General features: G+C 40.1%; 1 protein-coding gene across 1 annotated transcript in view; it reads right to left on the reverse strand.

Moving 5' to 3' along the window:
- The window catches only part of LOC126419046 (transient receptor potential channel pyrexia-like), a 245435-nt gene that overhangs the window by 182183 nt on the left and 39754 nt on the right, over positions 1–23498 (reverse strand). The gene's annotated exons all lie outside the window — the stretch shown is intronic.

Here is a 23498-nt window from a genome sequence, read left to right on the forward strand (position 1 = left end):
GAAGGGGAGAAAGTGGCACTTGATTACTCGTGGTACGTGCCAAACCCTCACACCACTCTTGCACGCACACCCAGATAACGTACGATCCTCACAAATTATTTAAGATTTAAGAAGCGTTTTCATAACCCCCCTCCCCCCGCTAGTTAAGAAGTGTCAGGCTCAGTGTAACGTAAGGCGCAACATCTCATTGAAGACAGAAAGACCTGAATTGTAAACAGTGATTCCAGAAACGCTGCATTCATTGTGGCATTAGCAACGCAGCATTGGTTTGTTGTAAATATTTTAGATAGTATTGATGGTCATAGAAAACGCAAGTAGAACTGAACAAGAAAACACCAGTAGCACCATTTCTTGAAGAAAGATTGTTTTCGCTGAACTAGACCAACCAACATATAAAGCTTAGTACTTTTAATGACATTTTGATTCTAAGATTTTTCTTACAGCATTTTCATTCATACCCATTTACTAATTATAATGATGTAACTATACATAAAACAAATCAAAAACCCATGGAACCTATCCTTTAGGAGAATTTTTGTGATTAGTTAGCAGCATCGTCTGAAGAGGAGTAGTTCATTTCTTTTTTTTTATGGTGGAGTTAAGGCGGTGGTGCCAAGTACGGGTAGATCTGATTTTTGTTTATTTTAATTTTGTGGCTTAAACGCAAGTAGATGAGAAGAAAAAAAAAGGTAGCGTATTCGATTACTAATCAAAAAAGGCCTAGGTCACGGGTTCGAGAGCCGCCTCATAAATTTTGAGTAATAATCAGCATTGGCTCCAAGGATTTCCAGCGAAGCAAACAGAGGTTCAGAAGGCCCCCTTGCCCTTGGGGTGGGAAACTACCCTTAAAAGCGGAAGAATCAGCAATTATCAACGGCATGAGGATGCAGAAGCCACTGCATTAAAGACACATAATGTGTATCTTCCCCCCATGAACCATTGACCTTGCCGTTGGTGTTGATGCTTGCGTGCCTCAGCGATGCAGATGGCCGTACCGTAGGTACAACCACAGTGGAGGGGTATCTGTTGAGAGGCCAGACAAACGTGTGATTCTTGAAGAGGCGCAGCAGCCTTTTCAGTAGTTGCAGGGGCAACAGTCTGGATGACTGACTGATCTGGCCTTGTAACACTAACCAAAATGGCCTTGCCGTGCTGGTACTGCGAACGGCTGAAAGCAAGGAGAAACTACAGCCGTAATTTTTTCCGAGGGCATGCAGCTTTACTGTATGATTAAATGATGATGGCGTCCTCTTGGGTAAAATATTCCGGAGGTAAAATAGTCCCCCATACGGACCTCCAGGCGGGGACTACTCAAAAGGACGTCGTCATCAGGAGAAAGAAAACTGGCGTTCTAACAATCGGAGCGTGGAATGTCAGATCCCTTAATCGGGCAGGTAGGTTAGAAAATTTAAGAAGGGAAATGGGTGTGTTAAAGTTAGATATAGTGGGAATTAGTGACGTTCGGTGGCAGGAGGAACAAGACTTTTGGTCAGGTGAATACAGGGTTATAAATACTAAATCGAATAGGGGTAATGCAGGAGTAGGTTTAATAATGAATGAAAAAATAGGAGTGCTGGTAAGCTACTACAAGCAGCATAGTGAAAACATTATTGTGGCCAAGATAGGCACGAAATAGTACAAGTTTATATGCCAACTAGCTCTGCAGAAGACGAAGAAACTGAAGAAATGTATAAGGAGATAAAAGAAATTTTCAGATAGTGTAGGGAGACGAAAATTTAATAGTCATGGGTGACTGGAATTCGATAGTAGGAAAAGGAAGAGAAGGAAACGTAGTAGGTGAATATGGATTGGGGGGAAGAAAGGAAAGAGGAAGCCGCCTAGTAGAATTTTGCACTGAGCATAACTTAATCATAACTAACACTTGGTTCAAGACTCATAAAAGAAAGTTGTATACATGGAAGAAGCCTAAAGATACTGACAGGTTTCAGATAGATTATATAATGGTAAGACAGAGACTTAGGAACCAGCTTTTAAATTGTAAGACATTTCCAGGGACAGATGTGGGCTCTGACCACAATCTATTGGTTATGAACTGTAGATTAAAAATGAAGAAACTGCAAAAAGGTGGTAATTTAAGGAGATGGGACCTGGGTAAACTGAAAGAACCAGAGGTTGTACAGAGTTTCAGGGAGAGTATAAGGGTAAAATTGACAGGAATGGGGGAAAGAAATACAGTAGAAGAAGAATGGGTAGCTCTGAGGGATGAAGTAGTGAAGGCAGGAGAGGATCAAGTAGGTAAAAAGACGAGGGCTAGTAGAAATACTTGGGTAACAGAAGAAATATTGAATTTAATTGATGAAAGGAGAAAATATAAAAATGCAGTAAATGAAGCAGGCAAAAAGGAATACAAACGTCTCAAAAATGAGATCGACAAGAAATGCAAAATGGCTAAGCAGGAATGGCTAGAGGACAAATGTAGGGATGTAGAGGCTTATCTCACTAGGGGTAAGATATACACTGCCTACAGGAAAATTAAAGAGACCTCTGAAGAAAAGAGAGCCACTTGTATGAATATCAAGAGCTCAGATGGAAACCCAGTTCTAAGCAAAGAAGGGAAAGCAGAAAGGTGGAAGGAGTATATTGAGGGTCTATACAAGGGCGATGTACTTGAGGACAATATTATGGAAATGGAAGAGGATGTAAATGAAGATGAAATGGAGGATACGATACTGCGTGAAGAGTTTGACAGAGCACTGAAAGATCTGAGTCGAAACAAGGCCCAGGGAGTAGACAACATTCCATTAGAACTACTGACAGCCTTGGGAGAGCCAGTCCTGACAAAACTCTACTATCTGGTGAGCAAGATGTATGAGACCGGAGAAATACCATCAGACTTCAATAAGAATTTAATAATTCCAATCCCAAAGGAACCAGGTGTAGACAGATGTGAAAATTGCCGAACTATCAGTTTAATAAGTCACAGTTGCAAAATACTAACGCGAATTCTTTACAGACGAATCGAGAAACTGGTAGAAGCTGACCTCGGGGAAGATCAGTTTGGATTCCGTACAAATATTGGAACACGTGAGGCAATACTGACCTTACGACTCACCTTAGAAGAAAGATTAAGGAAAGGCAAAACTGCGTTCCTAGCATCTGTAGACTTAGAGAAAGCTTTTGACAATGTTGACTGGAATACTCTCTTTCAAATTCCAAAGGTGGCAGGGGTAAAACACAGGGAGCGAAACGCTATTTACAATTTGTACAGAAACCAGATGGCAGTTATAAGAGTCGAGGAACACGAAAGGGAAGCAGCGGTTGGGAAGGGAAGGGAGTGAGACAAATGTTTGGTTCAAATGGCTCTGAGCACTATGGGACTTAACATCTGTGGTCATCAGCCCCTAGAACTCAGAACTGCTAAAACCTAACTAACCTAAGGAAATCACACACATCCATGCCCGAGGCAGGATTCGAACCTGCGACCGTAGCAGCCGCGCGGGTCCGGGCTGAGCGCCTAGAACCGCTAGACCACCGCGGCCGGCAGGAGTGAGACAGGGTTATAGCCTCTCCCCAATGTTATTCAATCTGTATATTGAGCAAGCAGTAAAGGAAACAAAAGAAAAGCCGGCCGGGGTGGCCGAGCGGTTATAGGCGCTACAGTCTGGAACCGCGCGACCGCTACGGTGGCAGGTTCGAATCCTGCCTCGGGCATGGATGTGTGTGATGTCCTTAGGTTAGTTAGGTTTAAGTAGTTCTAAGTTCTAGGGGACTGATGACCTCAGAAGTTAAGTCCCATAGTGCTCAGAGCCATTTGAACTATTTGAAACAAAAGAAAAATTCGGAGTAGGTATTAAAATCCATGGAATAGAAATAAAAACTTTGAGGTTCGCCGATGACATGGTAATTCTGTCAGAGACACAAGGGACTTGTAAGGGCAGTTGAACGGAATGGACAGTGTCTTGAAAGGAGGATATAAGATGAACATCAACAAAAGCAAAACTAGGGTAATGGAATTTAGTTGAATTAAATCGGGTGAGGCTGCGGGAATTAGATTAGGAAATGAGACACTTAAAGTAGTAAAGGAGTTTTGCTATTTGGGGAGCAAATTAACTGATGATGGTCGAAGTAGAGAGAATATAAAATGTAGACTGGCAATAGCAAGGAAAGTGTTTCTGAAGAAGAGGAATTTGTTAACATCGAGTATAGATTTAAGTGTCAGGAAGTCAAATGGCTCTGAGCACTATGGGACTCAACTGCTGAGGTCGTTAGTCCCCTAGAACTTAGAACTAGTTAAACCTAACTAACCTAAGGACATCACAAACATCCATGCCCGAGGCAGGATTCGAACCTGCGACCGTAGCGGTCTTGCGGTTCCAGACTGCAGCGCCTTTAACCGCACGGCCACGTCAGGAAGTCGTTCCTGAAAGTATTTGTATGGAGTGTAGCCATGTATGGAAATGAAACATGGACGATAAATAGTTTAGACAAGAAGAGAATAGAAGCTTTCGAAATGTGGTGCTACAGAAGAATGCTGGAGATTAGATGGGTAGATCACATAACTAATGAGGAGGTATTGAATAGGATTGGGGAGAAGAGGAGTTTGTGGCACAACTTGACTAGAAGAAGGGATCGGTTGGTAGGGCATGAGGCTTCAAGGGATCACCAATTTAGTATTGGAGGGCAGCGTGGAGGGTAAAAATCGTAGAGGGAGACCAAGAGATGAATACACTAAGCAGATTCAGAAAGACGTACGTTGCAGTAGGTACTGGGAGATGAAGAAGCTTGCACAGGATAGAGTAGCATGGAGAGCTGCATCAAACCTGTCTCAGGAGTGAAGACCACAACGACAATAACAATGTGTATCCACATGACATGTAGGCTGTAATTGAAAAATGTGTCCTAATGATATCTCCATTGGCAAAAGATTCCAGAATAGTTCCCCAATCGGATCTCCGGGAGGGGCTGATAAGGGGCAGCTGACCAGACTGAATGACAAACGAAAGGATAACGTTCTACGAGTGGGGCGTGGAATGTCAGAGGATTGAATCTGGTAGGCAAACAAGAAAATCTGAAAAGGGATATGCAAAGGCTCAACGTACATGTAGTGGCAGTCAGTGAATTGAAGTGAAAAGAAGACAAGAATTTATGATCAGATGAGAATACGCTAATAGAGGGTAAAAGCTGTAGAAGAAGACAGCCATTGGAATACCTCCAGCAAATAATTGAGGACGCAGGTTGCAAGTGCTACCCTGAGATGAAGAGGTTGGCACTGGAGAAGGAAAAAAACAAGTAGGGGCCAAAACAAGGAAAAACCAAGGGCTCTAAAGAGGATACCTTGAAAGCTTTGAGCTTGCAGTAGAAAAGTTGTTGCACAGAAATGAAAATGAAGTGCTCATAGCTCTGAAGGTGTGCATCTTAGAGCCCACGTTTACTAGATTTTTTGCCTCGAATGATAGATACTGTCGTATCCCTAAATTTTGACGATTGCTCCTGAGACATCGTGTATATTCTACTATTGGAAACACTATAGAAAACTTCATGAGAAAACACGGTGGAAAAAGAGTGTGCGCTTTGTTGACAGTTGCTCATAATACTAGGGCAGAAGAACAGCTTCTTGAGCAAAAAGTCAAAGATGTAAATGGTGCAACACCGACACACATTGTCAGTAATGAACATATGTTGAGTAATAAATTCTAAGTTATTAGTACGATGGCGCAGAACGTAAGATAAAATTGCATGTCCCTTACAAGCTGCTGAAGATGCTTCGATAATCTGAGGTGAAATGTTTATGGCAAACAGTAAATTTCATTTCTTCAGCTGAACGCAGGCATCACCTCAAAACTGTTGATGTACGAAAAGGAATTCGTATCTTGACAAAAATAAATGAACCCATATCTGTGACCTACCGTTCCTCAAAGTTTGTGGATGAGGCATTCAAATAGTCTCTACAGTCATATCCACACGAAGGATTAATGAAGATAATGTGGCAAATGCTGTGGAATACTTTGTGTCGTGAGTAGCTCGGAGTGAAACAGACCAGTTTGTACAGGAAGAAGAAGGAGGAAGTTCCGCTAACGCGTGCACGTCGCCTGGACACGTGACAGTTCAGAATTGCTTAAGATGTTGTGCACCGGAAGCTTCAGCGTTCGGCGCTAACACTCTCATCAAAACGGGTAAAGGTAGTACAGCCTTTCAGCAACACTGTACGGCGAGCTGTTGGTAAGGGAAACATAGCTCAGTCACCGCGTTAGATTGTATATGCTATAGGACCTGAATGTCTCCAATTGGATAATCCATCTAGCTGTTTTATTGAAGACGCTTAATTCACATTGCCGATTAGGAAATTCTGCAACTTCGTCTCCAGACGTGCTTTTGACAGTCCACTTCAGCCTAACACTGAAGTACAAAAAGTGATCCAAAACGAAATCACAACCAGAACATGTAGTGATACTGTAAGCACAAAATATGACAGTTCGTCTGTGCGACCAACGTGAATGTGTAAGATAGAGTAAACGAAGTGACGAGCATGCCCAATGAAAACTAAGGGCGCAAGTGAAAATATGTGACTATTTCAAAGCACTGAAGATACCTCAATAACTTGAGGTGAAACGCTTAAGACAAACCATAAATCGCTTTTATTCAGTGACACACAGAGCTAACCTCTTAGTTATCGAGCGAGTTGGCGCAGTGGTTAGCACACTACACTCGCATTCGGGAGGACGACGGTTCAAATCCCCGTCCGGCCATCTACATTAGGTTTTCCGTAATTTCCCTAAATCGCTCCGGAGAAGTGCCGGAATGGAACCCTTCAAAAAGGCACGGCCGATTTCCCTCCGAGGTTGTGCTCAGTGTCTATTGATTTCGCTGTAGACGGGACGTTAAACTCTAAACTGCCTTCTTCCATTAAACTCTTTGTTTACTTAGCTTTCGTTGAGCAGGTATGAATTTTCCGTTACCGTATGTTTCGCTTTCATACTAGTTGCGCACAAGAATAGTCATATAATATCCTTATTGTACCACTACTCAGTTTCGATGTGACTACGTTTTGGATCACTTTATGTATTGCAGTGTTTCGATTGAACAGGACTACCTCAAGTCTGTTCGAAGATGAAATTGTACGATTTGTAAATCGATCACGTGAATTAAATAATGTCAATAAAATATTTGAAGGAATTATTCAATAACAGTATGTTAATAAGATACAGACGATGGCACATAAATAGACCTGAACTGTAACTCTACGATTTAAAACCTTCAGACACCTGCAGATATTCGCCGAAGATCAAGACAAAATGGTCCAACAGTCACGGGCAGAGCAAACTAAACTCCGGCCGACCCAGACTATATAACGTAAATCAGAGTTTGTGAATGTGGTGTCGTTCCACGTCGGCCCGTGAAGTATTTTCCACCTACATGGCAACATCTGACTACCGGAAGACATAAGGTGGACGACAATTGGAGCGATCAAAAGTAACTCGTCGCCCTCGGTAGAGTCATGATTTAAAGAAAGGAAGAAAGAAGTTCGGAGTTTTACATACCTTCGACGACGAGGTCATTAGAGACGCAGCTCAGGCTAGGATTTGGGAGGGATTGGAAAATAAATCGACCGTGGCGTTCTCAACAAATCATCCTGCCATTTGCCTCAAACGATTTAGGGTGATCATGGAAAACCAAAATCAGAATAGCCGTACAGGACTCGAATTGAATTCGGCTCAAGTGTCTAGAGCACTGCGCAACATCGCTCGAGGATCACGATCTACCATTTAGCCTGAGAACAGCAGAGCTAGCGTCTGAAGAAAGAGAGAGAGAGAGAGAGAAGAGAAAGAGAGAGCTGTATTGGTAACTGATGATAAGAGCTGAAATGAGCATAGGTGACGTACAGAGTTCCACATTGTTCAAAACGGTGCTATGGACGTTTGAAAGTGAAGTGGTGAAATGCGGGGACGTTTTTCTCTGTCTTATACGGCTGTCAGTGGTGGTTCATTCCTTTTTATACGTGGCAGTTGAAAGGTGGCTACACTGTGCCACTGCGCCAGAGAGTGCGCCAAAGAGTACTATTAAGCCGCCTCCACAGTGCTTGTTATGAGATTGTAGAAGTCAGTGGTTGTTGAGAGTTCGTGGCAGTCAGTGCTAGTAGAGAGCACAGTGCGTGTTAAGAGCTCATGGCAGTCAGTGGTTGTTAAGAGATCGGAGAGGACAGTGTGTGTGTGCGTGGGCAGAGCTCGTGGTTGTCGTGAAGTTGGAGCGAGATGTAGTAAAGAGCGTTGTTTCATGTCTTATGCAGTTATTTGATGGGAGAGATAGCAGATGATATTGTAATGAGGGCATTCGTCAATATATATAAAGGTAAAATATACTATGTTCGTTTATTTAATTGTGTATCTGAAATAATGCATCACTACAGGTTCAGTCAACAAAGCATCTGGCTTGTGTTCTTGAATTAGAGTGAATTCTGGTTTTCTTGCGTAATTATAGTTTTTCTAAATTTCTTTTGTCACGTCAGTATAATTAATATCAAAATTCTTGTCTTGTTGAAAAATAACCGTGCCAGATGCGTACGTTGAGTCACACTCCCACATACAGAACAGTTACATTTGTGCTTGGATTTTGTAGGTTTTATAGTTGCTGGGGTCTTAATTAATTAACTGTATTTACGAAAATTTTCTTACATTGTTTGTTGCAGTCAGATAGCGTAAATATACTAGTCAGGGCCAACCGATTACGAGACACAGCGTAATCGGAGTTACAGCTACTAAAAACTAAAAATATTTTCATAATATTTAATTAAGCCCCCATGCACGTGGCGACCGCTGCTTCGGATCGTCCCTTGGAATTGTTCTGATTGTGAAATTGTAGACTGTAGTATTGTTGTAGCAATTTGTAGTTTAGTAATTGTAGGTTATATTGAGTGTGTAGATTTGGTAATTGGCATTCTTATAATGGTATTTTTCAAAATTTAATTTTTATTGCCTTGCATACGCATTTGACAATTTTGTGCAATTATTTCAATTGTTCGATTGATCGTGTTTGAGGGAGACATTTCATGTGAATAGTATTGTTGGAGATAGAGAGTCATTGTGTGTAATTTTCGTACAGTGACGAATTTTTTTGCATGTTTTGTAAATGATTACGCGATCGATGAAGAAGGCAAAAATGATGAATAGTCAGAATAACGAAATTGTTGACATGGCGAACTCGCCAACACAGGATAACAGTATGATGAATAATGGTGTTGAAAACAATTTGATAAGCAAGGACAATAGTCCGGAAACAGTTCAAAATTTTTCTCAATCAGAAAATTCACAGATTACGAGATTAACGACAGAAGAGATAGAGCAGTTGATGGGTGCAATATTAAATCTGGGATCACAAATGGGAACAATGGAAACGCAGTTAGACTCTTTACGATCTGAAATAAAAACATTTAGAACTGAGATGAAAGCAATGACAACACGGTTTTGCTCAAAAATAGGAACAATTGAAAAAGAAATAGGAACAACTAAAACCGAGATGAAAGCAGTGGGATCACAGTTACGATCTGAATTAGAAACTGATAGGGGAACAATGGAAACTCAGTTAGGCTCACGAACAGGGACATGTTTCAAATACATGAAAGACGAATCAAATAAAGAAATTAGAGAAGAAGGACAACCGATTTTGAAGGCTCACAATAATAGTTTAATTTCAACAGGAATTAGACAAGAGGAACAGGACAGGGAACAGGAAGAAAAAGATCGCGTGATAGTACAAAAATTTTCAGAATTAAATTTACAACGTGCACACGATAAGGAAGAAATAATTGAGAGAATCGAGGAATCCGTTCCAAATGACAGAATAAATAACTTAACGCAACAGTGTGAACACTTAACTACTAAATGTGACAATACCGAAACCCGAGTCGCGACACTTACGGAAGACGTAAATAAACAGAAAGGACAATTAAGTGACTCATCGGAAAGAGTTGAGGAGATCTCAGATAAATTGACAGGTGTTAGTTTAGCAGAAGGGTGTGAAAAAAATAATTTGTTTCATTTACGGGATGCAACAAGAGAGCGCCAGGCGCGCGAACTTTACAATAATCGACATTCGGACTGGGACAGATGCGGTAGGTCTTGGTCGCCACGAGGCGAAAACTTTGATTATAAACACTTTTTGACTGTCCGGAAATTTAAGATCTTTCGTAATTCTAAGGATGACATACATCCATGTTCATGGTCAGGTCAATTTGCGTACGCACTTCCGCCAAAGTTGCCATTAAGTTACAAACTTGAAATTATGTGCAGCTATTAAAGTCCTCAGGGGATTCACTACTCAAAGTGAATATGTGCCGTAGCGAGCATAGGGCCCCGAGCTGTAGTGGTACTATTTCTCTTTTAGTTTTCTGTACCGCTACCTACTCTTTTACTATTCTTTGCATCTGTCAAACCAGCTCTTCGACTATCAATCTATCTAGACAGTAGATAAACAATAACCGGATTTGACTATTTACCTAAAGGAGATTTCGAAAATTACTGTTTGAACTTATTAAAGTCCTCAGGGGATTCACTACTCTAAGTGAATATGTGCCGTAGCGAGCATAGGGCCCCGAGCTGTAGTGGTGCTATTTCTCTTTTAGTTTTCTGTACCGCTACCTACTCTTTTACTATTCTTTGCATCTGTCAAACCAGCTCTTCGACTATCAATCTATCTAGACAGTAGATAAACAATAACCGGATTTGACTATTTACCTAAAGGAGATTTCGAAAATTACTGTTTGAACTTATTAAAGTCCTCAGGGGATTCACTACTCTAAGTGAATATGTGCCGTAGCGAGCATAGGGCCCCGAGCTGTAGTGGTGCTATTTCTCTTTTAGTTTTCTGTACCGCTACCTACTCTTTTACTATTCTTTGCATCTGTCAAACCAGCTCTTCGACTATCAATCTATCTAGACAGTAGATAAACAATAACCGGATTTGACTATTTACCTAAAGGAGATTTCGAAAATTACTGTTTGAACTTATTAAAGTCCTCAGGGGATTCACTACTCTAAGTGAATATGTGCCGTAGCGAGCATAGGGCCCCGAGCTGTAGTGGTGCTATTTCTCTTTTAGTTTTCTGTACCGCTACCTACTCTTTTACTATTCTTTGCATCTGTCAAACCAGCTCTTCGACTATCAATCTATCTAGACAGTAGATAAACAATAACCGGATTTGACTATTTACCTAAAGGAGATTTCGAAAATTACTGTTTGAACTTATTAAAGTCCTCAGGGGATTCACTACTCTAAAGTGAATATGTGCCGTAGCGAGCATAGGGCCCCGAGCTGTAGTGGTGCTATTTCTCTTTTAGTTTTCTGTACCGCTACCTACTCTTTTACTATTCTTTGCATCTGTCAAACCAACTCTTCGACTATCAATCTATCTAGTGAGTAAGTAAACAATAACCGGATTTGACTACTTACGTAAATGAGATTTCGAAAATTACTGTTTGAACTTATTAAAGTCCTCAGGGGATTCACTACTCTAGGTGAATATGTGCCGTAGCGAGCATAGGGCCCCGAGCTGTAGTGGTGCTATTTCTCTTTTAGTTTTCTGTACCGCTACCTACTCTTTTACTATTCTTTGCATCTGTCAAACCAGCTCTTCGACTATCAATCTATCTAGACAGTAGATAAACAATAACCGGATTTGACTATTTACCTAAAGGAGATTTCGAAAATTACTGTTTGAACTTATTAAAGTCCTCAGGGGATTCACTACTCTAAGTGAATATGTGCCGTAGCGAGCATAGGGCCCCGAGCTGTAGTGGTGCTATTTCTCTTTTAGTTTTCTGTACCGCTACCTACTCTTTTACTATTCTTTGCATCTGTCAAACCAGCTCTTCGACTATCAATCTATCTAGACAGTAGATAAACAATAACCGGATTTGACTATTTACCTAAAGGAGATTTCGAAAATTACTGTTTGAACTTATTAAAGTCCTCAGGGGATTCACTACTCTAAGTGAATATGTGCCGTAGCGAGCATAGGGCCCCGAGCTGTAGTGGTGCTATTTCTCTTTTAGTTTTCTGTACCGCTACCTACTCTTTTACTATTCTTTGCATCTGTCAAACCAGCTCTTCGACTATCAATCTATCTAGACAGTAGATAAACAATAACCGGATTTGACTATTTACCTAAAGGAGATTTCGAAAATTACTGTTTGAACTTATTAAAGTCCTCAGGGGATTCACTACTCTAAAGTGAATATGTGCCGTAGCGAGCATAGGGCCCCGAGCTGTAGTGGTGCTATTTCTCTTTTAGTTTTCTGTACCGCTACCTACTCTTTTACTATTCTTTGCATCTGTCAAACCAACTCTTCGACTATCAATCTATCTAGTGAGTAAGTAAACAATAACCGGATTTGACTACTTACGTAAATGAGATTTCGAAAATTACTGTTTGAACTTATTAAAGTCCTCAGGGGATTCACTACTCTAGGTGAATATGTGCCGTAGCGAGCATAGGGCCCCGAGCTGTAGTGGTGCTATTTCTCTTTTAGTTTTCTGTACCGCTACCTACTCTTTTACTATTCTTTGCATCTGTCAAACCAGCTCTTCGACTATCAATCTATCTAGACAGTAGATAAACAATAACCGGATTTGACTATTTACCTAAAGGAGATTTCGAAAATTACTGTTTGAACTTATTAAAGTCCTCAGGGGATTCACTACTCTAAGTGAATATGTGCCGTAGCGAGCATAGGGCCCCGAGCTGTAGTGGTGCTATTTCTCTTTTAGTTTTCTGTACCGCTACCTACTCTTTTACTATTCTTTGCATCTGTCAAACCAGCTCTTCGACTATCAATCTATCTAGACAGTAGATAAACAATAACCGGATTTGACTATTTACCTAAAGGAGATTTCGAAAATTACTGTTTGAACTTATTAAAGTCCTCAGGGGATTCACTACTCTAAGTGAATATGTGCCGTAGCGAGCATAGGGCCCCGAGCTGTAGTGGTGCTATTTCTCTTTTAGTTTTCTGTACCGCTACCTACTCTTTTACTATTCTTTGCATCTGTCAAACCAGCTCTTCGACTATCAATCTATCTAGACAGTAGATAAACAATAACCGGATTTGACTATTTACCTAAAGGAGATTTCGAAAATTACTGTTTGAACTTATTAAAGTCCTCAGGGGATTCACTACTCTAAGTGAATATGTGCCGTAGCGAGCATAGGGCCCCGAGCTGTAGTGGTGCTATTTCTCTTTTAGTTTTCTGTACCGCTGCCTACTCTTTTACTATTCTTTGCATCTGTCAAAACAACTCTTCGACTATCAATCTATCTAGTGAGTAAGTAAGAACAATAACCGGATATGACTGTTTTACCCAAAAGTGACTTTGGAAATTACCATGTGGAGTTACTGTATCTTCAGCAGCATTCATTCGTAGCCTAAACGAAATTTTACCTGTTTATATTCGTGACAATATTATTTCATATGTTGACGACATTCTTATTGCTAAACGTTCTTGGAGTGAGCACAACAAAATTTTGGATTCATTGTTACGTATCTTTGCAAGAGTTGGTATTACAGTGAACTTAGAAAAATCTGAATTTGATCGTTCTCAGGTGAAAATTCCCGGTCACATTATTTCTACAGAAGGTATTCTTCCTGATCCAGAAAAATTAGACGCTATTCGTAATTATGCTGTTCCTACCACAAAACGTGATGTTCGTAGTTTCCTTGGTGTCTGTAATTTTCTTAGACGCTTTGTTAAATTGGATGATTTGGCCACACCTCGTTTTTGCGATCTATCTGGAAAGTTCTTTTTAAACGAAAATCGGTCGACAACTCTGTTTGGTTAGTTTGTATTCCTGATGAGTGGGTCAATAAGTTGATTTGGTATACGCATTTCAGTTATGCACACTTTGGTCCCCGAAAATGCTTTCACAAATTACGAGAAAATTGTTACTTCAGTAATATGGAAAAACGTATTCGATCTGTTCTTGCCAAATGTAAATTATGTCAAATGGCCAAGCCTCCAACGATTTCTCACAGAGCACCGTTGTTTCCCGTCATTCCAGCGAAATTAAAGGAGATGGCTGCAGTCGATTTGTTCGGTCCAGTGGTTCGTTCTACTAATGGTTTTGCGTACATTTTCGTAGCAGTGGAATTGACATCAAAATATGTGTGTTTTACACCTTTACGCAAAGCAACAGCTCGTTCAGTATCTAACGCTTTTATCAAACATTTTCTTAAAGAAGTTGGTCATGTTGATAAGGTTATATCAGATAATGGATCACAGTTTCGTTCTAAAATTTGGCTTCGTACTCTACGGCGTCGTAAAATCAAACCAATTTTCATTTCACTTTTTCACCCTCAATCTAATGCTTCAGAGAGATGGATGAAGGAAATCAATAAATTGTGCCGTCTTTATTGTCATCAGAATCACAGAACTTGGGATCAGTATCTTCATATTTTTCAAAACATTCTGAATGAACTTCCTAGTGACTCAACTTCTTTACCGCCTCTATTGATATTAAAAAATAAAGTACCAACAAATCGCATTTCTGAAATCGTTCCTTTTCCGCCTTCACGGAAACTGCGGCATTCTGAAGTTGTCAACCTGGCTCTACGAAATATTGCGTCTGCGGCTGCAAGAAGAGAGAAATCAGCAAAACGTCCTGGTCGTTTAAAAATCTTGTCAGTTGGTCAAAAGGTATTAATTAAGTCTCACCGTTTGTCTCATAAAGGAAAAGGCTTGTGTCGCAAATTTTTTCTGCTTTATAACGGTCCATATAGAATTCGCAAAATTATACATGATAACACGGTCGAAGTAGAAACTCTTAAATCACGACGCTCTAAAGGAATACATCATATATCAAATGTTAAAATTTTTGTGGAATGACATACTTTTGAGAAACCAACAGCTAGATGTAAACACGCAGAGAGTACAAGGATACCGCGCTATGTTTTGGCGGCGGCACATACTCAAAGCAACAGTCAAGTCTGCGCGCCGCACAAGGCAGTCGTTGACCGCAAACAATTGCTTCCTACGTCACCCGCCCACAGCTGATCGAGCGCTCAGTGCGAATGCACTGACAGCCGTAAACAAACACACAGTCTAATTTCTCCGACTAAATTCTGTATAAAGCTATAAGGACTTGTTGAATTGTGTTATTAACATTCAGTATTTTCCAGGATACGGTTGTGTAAAATATTTGAGAACTTCAGGTAAATTCTGTGTGTCTCCGACGTTAAGACGACTTGCTATCGAGAAATTTTCAGGAAGAATGTAATTTCGAAGAAGAAACTAATTAACTAAAAAAAAAAAAAAAAAAAAAAGAAGTTAACTATTAATTGAGTTTATTTTCAGGTAACAAATTTCCACTTAGGTACGTACTTTAGACGTAATTTGCTGCTCGCGATTACGTGACTCATACTTTGTGCTAATTTCAAGTTCTATGAATTTACGTGTGAAGCGACGCGCTTGCGCACTATTGCTGATTTTGACAATTATTGATTAATGAACAGGGTTGTGACTTGTATATATTATGCATCGCTTGGCTGCTATGCTTTTTCACTGATGTCATATTTTTCTATTATGTGCCTGCTGTGCTTATTTATTTAAATTATAATTGTTATCTGATTAATTGTGCTGACTGTGATTATGTATGTATGTTGTACTTTGTCATTTATTTACTTGCGCCTTCATGTTTACTTATTAAGATTACATATGAACATTTATTTGCGTATGCTGATATGATGATAATGACCTGTTTATTACGTAAGATATATGTTTACTGCTATGCGTATGGATTACATATTTACACATTTCTGTTTTGTTGTCATAACTACTCTTTAATTTATAATATAGAAATGCTGATATACTGTGTATAAACATAGAGTTTAGGTCACACTACTGTATTAATTATAGATTGTTCGCTTGGCAGAGCCTCGTTGTAGGAATTGTGCTGCATACACTTGTTGACATTCTGTTACTGGTATATTTACTCGCTATTGCTTGTTTTGCTTACGCTCAGTGCCTTACATTTTAAAATAAGAAAATGAACTGCTATAATTCGACGAACGACATTAGTACAAGAAAGTCATAGAAGTCACATGAGCTGAGGTTTTATGGAAGCTGTATAATTTATGCTAATAAGAAGGAGGCTAACGACATGACATACCAATACTAGGTTTAGACCATTGACAATTATTACACTGCATTTTTCGTGAGCAATTGAAATAGGAAGTGACACTTGACACAAAAAATACTCCACATGTTTGCTTCTGCTATGATTCTTGAAGTGGTGTACACACTGTGAAATATTATGATCATTCACACTCCGTAATCGTACTTAATTACTGAGAGTTATTCGAACTAAGTCTGTTAGAGGTCAGGTATGCATTTCTTTTATTTAATGATGGACAAGGAACCAAAATGTATCTTATAATTTATAATGAGTAGAAAATTTGGGTCAGATGGATTACACAGAGGTTGTGTGTTGACAATGTGTCTTCGGATTGTATGAGATGATGAGGTTTGCATTAGGATTTTATCTGTACTTGTTCAAGGAGACTGACTAGAGGAAAGAGTTGTTATGGAAGTGAAATGATATTGGTGCTGAGGTTTATATGTAGCGACGTATTATTGAGGTATTGAGAGTATATTAAGTTGTTGATTATTGGAGTTTTTGTGGACAAGAGGTAAGGTAAATGATATTGATGATAAGACGTATTGAAGAGGTATTATTGAGGTATCATTGAGATTATGTGATGCAGATGATTATTGGAGTTTTGGTGTATAAGAGGTAAAGTAAGTGAGGAGCATATTTTTTTTTTTTTGTTGGTCTTATGGAACAAGGAGGATGAAGAGAGCAGACTAGAACACTAAAATAGAAGGAAGATAGTCTATACACACACTTTGTTAAATAACTAAGCAGTATATACTTTTTTTTGGAGAGAGGAAGTAATTGCATATCTTGGCTCACTGACAGTTGTTCAACAACAGTACATTTTGATCTGGCTTGGCAAACATTGGTCTTGACATGATGACTATGACGTTGACTAACTATTATTGACTGTTATACATTGCTGCCAGTACTGCTTGATACACATGATGAACATCAGATTTTGACAGAATTACATTTACACAATTAACACTATTCAATTACGCAGTAGTACTTAATGTGGATGAAGGATGAGTGAGTGTGTTCTGTGTGTTTTCCTTTACTAATCCTACCCACCTATCTCCTAAATATTATTTTATTTGTTTGTAGTGGCTTGCACTGACACCCATAAATATTATAGGTTTACTGGTATTTGTGTATTGTAATAGTTAATAGGACAATTATCTGACATCATTTGTGTGTTTGTTATGATTTGTATCTTACTGTAAAAGCATTTGTATGTGCATTCAAACTATTGTTCATGCCTGGACTATCTGATTAGTGAAGATAAATATTCTGAACTGTTACCTGCACTTTTCAACATGATGTGTAACATTTAGTCATGTTTAATTTCTGCTGATGAACTGTGTGATCAGTGTTAGTGAATTTTGTCGAACTGCTTCTGCTGAGAGATGTGACTTTTTGCTGTTTGCACCTACTCAATATTGCTGGGTGCCACTGTTAGAACTGTTTCTACTGAAATGATGTTACTTCTTGCTGTCTGCACCTACTCAACATTGCTGGGTGCAACTGATGAACTGTTTCTGCTGAAATGATGTTGCTTGCTGGTGTCTGCACCTGCTCAATATTGCTGGGTGCCACTGATGAACTGATCCTACTGAAATGAAGTCACTTGTTGCTGTCTGCACCTACTCAACATTGCTGGGTGCCTCTGATGAACTGTTTCTACTGAAGAGATGTCCCCTATTGCTGTGTGCACCTGATCAACATTGCTGATGCCACTAATGGACTGCTTCTACTGAAATGGTATCACTTGTTGGTGTCTGCACCTGCGCTCAACATTGCTGGGTGCAACTGATGAACTGCTTCTGCTGAAATTATGTCACTTGTTGCTGTCTGCACCTGCTCAACATTGCTGGGTGCAACTGATGGACTGCTCCTACTGAAATTATGTCACTTGTTGCTGTCTGCACCTGCTCAACATTGCTGGGTGCAACTGATGGACTGCTCCTACTGAAATGATGTTACTTCTTGCTGTCTGCACCTGCTCAACATTGCTGGGTGCAACTGATGGACTGCTTCTACTGAAATGATGTCACTTGTTGCTGTCTGCACCTACTCAACATTACTGGGTGCCACAGATGGAACTGCTTCTACTGAAATGATGTCACTTGTTGCTGTGTGCACCTGCTCAACATTACTGGGTGCAACTGATGAACTGCTTTTACTGAAAAGATGTTACCTGTTGGTGTTCTTTTTTTTGTATAAACTAATCATTGAAAGCATTTTATGTGAACATTTGTATAAACTGATTTTTTGTATATTGTGTAAACTATTATGTAAAGTCACATGTATGAAAAGAAGTTGTATTGCTTACTGTATTTCATATATTAGGTTAGTAAAAGGTCAGTGCAAAGCCAAAATTTTAACTAATTATGTGATGTTTAGGTATTAATATTATCTTTATTTTTGTCTGTATTATTGTGGACGAATTTGGTGGTATTTTCACCACCAATGCTGGCAAAAATACCATCAAATTCTGGCCTGTGGAGGAGGGGCATATGAAAGGTGGCTACACTGTGCCACTGCGCCAGAGAGTGCGCCAAAGAGTACTATTAAGCCGCCTCCACAGTGCTTGTTATGAGATTGTAGAAGTCAGTGGTTGTTGAGAGTTCGTGGCAGTCAGTGCTAGTAGAGAGCACAGTGCGTGTTAAGAGCTCATGGCAGTCAGTGGTTGTTAAGAGATCGGAGAGGACAGTGTGTGTGTGCGTGGGCAGAGCTCGTGGTTGTCGTGAAGTTGGAGCGAGATGTAGTAAAGAGCGTTGTTTCATGTCTTATGCAGTTATTTGATGGGAGAGATAGCAGATGATATTGTAATGAGGGCATTCGTCAATATATATAAAGGTAAAATATACTATGTTCGTTTATTTAATTGTGTATCTGAAATAATGCATCACTACAGGTTCAGTCAACAAAGCATCTGGCTTGTGTTCTTGAATTAGAGTGAATTCTGGTTTTCTTGCGTAATTATAGTTTTTCTAAATTTCTTTTGTCACGTCAGTATAATTAATATCAAAATTCTTGTCTTGTTGAAAAATAACCGTGCCAGATGCGTACGTTGAGTCACACTCCCACATACAGAACAGTTACATTTGTGCTTGGATTTTGTAGGTTTTATAGTTGCTGGGGTCTTAATTAATTAACTGTATTTACGAAAATTTTCTTACATTGTTTGTTGCAGTCAGATAGCGTAAATATACTAGTCAGGGCCAACCGATTACGAGACACAGCGTAATCGGAGTTACAGCTACTAAAAACTAAAAATATTTTCATAATATTTAATTAAGCCCCCATGCACAGTGTTAGTAGTCATAGAACTCGGTAGTTGGACAACGTGCGAAGGGTAGAAAGTATCACTCAAATGCTGTGCTCATCGCACTTCTGCGACTTGAATCCTGCTGTGAGTACCGCAAAGAAGGAAGTAGAAAAATGATCAGGGAAATTCAGGAATACAGAAATACAAGTCGCTGAGGAATGAAATAAACAGGAAGTGCGGGAAAGCTAAGACGAAATGGCTGCATGAAAAGTGTGAACAAATCGAAAAAGAAATGATTGTTGGAAGGACTGACTCAGCGTACAGGAAAGTCAAAGCAACCTTCGGTGGCTTTAAAAGCAAGGAGGGTAACATAAAGAGTGGAACGGGAATTCTACTGTTAAATACAGAGGACGAAGCGGATAGGTGCAAAAAGTACTTTGAAGGTCTCTGTGAGGGGGAAGAGGAAATAGGAGTCAATTTAGAAGATATAGGGGATCGAGAATTAGAATCAGAACTTCAGAGTGCTTTGGAGGACTCAAGATCAAATAAAGCAGCAGGAATGGATAACATTCCATCAGAATTTCTAAAATCATTGTGGAAGTGGCAACAAAACGACTATTCACGCTGGTGTGTAGAATGTACGAGTCTGTCGATACAACATCTCCCTTTCGGAAAAATATCATCCATTCAATTCCGAAGACTGCAAGAGTTGACAAGTGCGAGAATTATCACACAAGCAGCTTAACAGGTCATGCATCCAATATACAGAATAATGGAGAAGAAAATTGAGGGTGTGCTAGATGACGATCAGTTCGGCTTTAAAAAAGGTAAAGGCACGAGTGAGGCAATTTTGACTTTTCGGTTGATAATGGAAGCAAGACTAAAGAAAAATCAAGACACGTTCATAGGATCCGTCGACCTAGGAAAAACATTCGACAATGTGAAATGGTGCAAAATGTTCTAAATTCTGAGAAAATTAGGGATAAACTGTAGGGAGATACAATAAAAGCCAAGAGGGAATAATAACAGTGGATGGCCAAGAGCGTAGTGCTCGGATTAAAAAGAGTGTAAGACAAGGATGTAGTCTTTGGCCCCTACTGTTGAATCTGTACATCGAAGGAACAATGATGGAAATAAAATAAAGGTTCAGGAGTGGAATTAAAATTCATGTTAAAGGATATCAATAATACGATTTGCTGATGACATTGCTATCCTAAGTGAGAATGAAGAAAAATTACATGATCTTCTGAATGGAATGATCTATTTAATCAGCACAGGATATGGATTGAGAGTAAATCAAAAAAGACGACAGCAACGAGAAGTAGCAGAAATGAAAACAGCGAGAAAATTAACATCAGGATTGATGGTCACGAAGTAGATGAAGTTAAGGAATTCTGCTACCTAGGCAACAAAATAACAAATGACGGACGTAGCAAGGAGGATATCAAAAGCAGACGAGCACTGGCAAAAAGGCATTCTCAGCCAAGGCAAGCCTACTAGTATCAAACATAGGCCTTAATTTGCGTAAGAAATTTCTGAAAATGTACGTCTGCAGCACAGCATTGTATGGTGGAGAAATGTGGACTATGGAGAAATGGGAACAGAAGAGAATCGAAGCATCTGAAATGTGGTGCTACAGATGAATGTTGAAAATTAGATGGACTGATAAGGTAAAGAATTAGGAGGTTCTGCGCAGAATCGGAGAGAAAAGAAATATGTGGAAAACACTGGCAAGGAGAAGGGACAGGATGACAAGACATCAGTTAAGACATCAGGGAATGACTTCCATGGTACTAGAGGGAACTGTAGAGGACAAAACTGTAGAGGAAGACAGAGATAGGAATACATCCAGCAAATAATTAAGGACGTAGTTTGCACGTGCTACTCTGCGATGAAGAGGTTAGCACAGGAGAGGAATTCGTCGCGGGCCGTATCAAATCAGACAGAAGACTGATGACCCAAAAACAATAAAGTGCCTATGAATCTCTTTGCAGGGTCATTGTCAGTACCTGCCATCACTTTTCCCTATTTTCAGATTGCTCTTTCTGAGGAGTGGAATAATATCTCCCAGGGATTCATCAGTGATATAATTACATCCATATGAAGCCATGCTGGCTGATCGTGGACACGGTACACTGTGCTACGAACCAGTAAATTAAATGCACGAGTCATAGAGAGATGTACTTCAGAACGTCTATACAAATATACCTAGAGCTACAGTTCCAAAAAGTATGTCCTCGTGCGTGCAAGAATGAATTAAAAGGTTATTTTTACGCAGAGCACGAAATCTACGTTGGTTTCCTCATTGTTTACGCCAAGGCATTTTCTTCAATGAAGCAAGAATATACATGATTTTTCAAAAAGATTCGTCCGATTTCATAAGACTGTATCATCTACATGTACAAAGACAGAAAATTGGCGTGAATTTAACTTAAGGCGTAAAAGTGTAAAATTTTATTTTCGAAAGAGCCACCAGATTTTAAAACATTACATCTTTTATGCACTTGCACATTCAATCTTGTAGTGGCGATTAAATTTTTCATTTGCCTTTCATAACGGTCCAACTTGTCCCCCCACTGAAACCACGACCCTGACACCACGCACGACAAATATCCAGATTATAGTCAAACTCGTCGCATACTTCTGTGAGTATATTTGGAGTTACTGCATTAACTGGCTCTGTTATGCCACGTCTCTATTCACCGAAAGTTTCTGGAAGGGAAGGCACGTAGATGGAATCTTCACAAACCCGCACCAAAACAGCCACTTACCATGTGATAAGGCGATCTTAGTGACCGATGATGCAGTAGCAGATCTCTATGACTTATTCGGCAATTCATTATTAAGACATGCTCTTACACGGAGCGATTGTGCTCCGTCCTGATAAAAATTAAATTTTCGACATGATCTCGCAATTGTGCAGAAGTTTGTTCTCTAACATATGCAGGTACGTGATTCTTCTATCGATGTCTTCCAGAAAATAATAAAACAGAAGCGAGAGAGAAGACCGGCTGTAAATGTTTTCTCGGGAAACAGCACAAAAGACAAAAGGCTTTTGAAAGTCTCTCTTGTGTTCGACTACGGTACGTGGATCCTGTGTTCCCCGAATTCTTATGTTGTGGCGGCACACTTTACCATTTAAACGGGACTTTGCTGCACTGAACACTGCAATTGGAAGGAAATTGTTATCTTCCATCGCTACGCCCAGAACGAATTCGCAAAATTTACCCCTAGTTTCTACATTCGTGTAGGAGATACAGCCTTTTGAAATAGGAGGAATGCTTTCGAAAGACCATATGCACTGGCGTACAAAACATAACTTCCACGGTAGCTTTCGCGTGACGTGTAACTGCCATGCAACATAGCTCGATGAAACTTGGACCACACGTACAAGGGACTGCTACAACATAGCACAGAAGGTAACTGAAAGGAATCCGAGTACTTAGTGGAACGAACAGAAATGACGCTCTTATTTAAAGACAAGAATTACACTGAAGTCACCGCATTTATGTGGTGCCGTAGACATTAAAAAAGGTAAGACATGGTTCTTGAAAGGATGTGTTATCACCAAGGACAGCAATGCATGCTTTGAAACATGCTTCAATACTGGCCACAAGGTTGGTAATACGTTCTTGTGATAGGACGTTCCATTTCCGCCCCAAGGCGGTTGACACCTGCTGGACGGTCGCTGGTGCATGTGAACCTGCTGCAACACGTCTTCCAAACCCATCCAATTCGTGCTCGATGGGGTTTAAGTGGGGGGAACAGGCAGGCCAATTCATTCGCCGAATATCCTCCCGTTCCAAGAGCTTATTCGACTGAGCGGTTCGATGCGCTCGCGCACTGTCGTCCATAGAAATGAAGTCAGGGCCGATGTACCCCTGAAAAGACGCACTTGGGGAAGAAGTACAGTCTGATAATAACGTTGACCTCTGACTGAACTGTGTTTAAAGATTTGTAGGTCAGTAAGCCCATGCAACAATATGACTTCCCTCACCATAACATTTGGGGCACCAAAACGATCATGTTCCATAAGATTCCTGAGTTCATTGCGTTTTCCCACCTCTCGCGATGTGAGGGTACGTCCGTCACGCCGAGCGTGGTCGTTTTGGTGGAGAAGCTCTC

The sequence above is a fragment of the Schistocerca serialis genome, chromosome 9 (genome assembly GCF_023864345.2).
Source record: "Schistocerca serialis cubense isolate TAMUIC-IGC-003099 chromosome 9, iqSchSeri2.2, whole genome shotgun sequence".
Lineage (NCBI taxonomy): Eukaryota > Metazoa > Arthropoda > Insecta > Orthoptera > Acrididae > Schistocerca > Schistocerca serialis.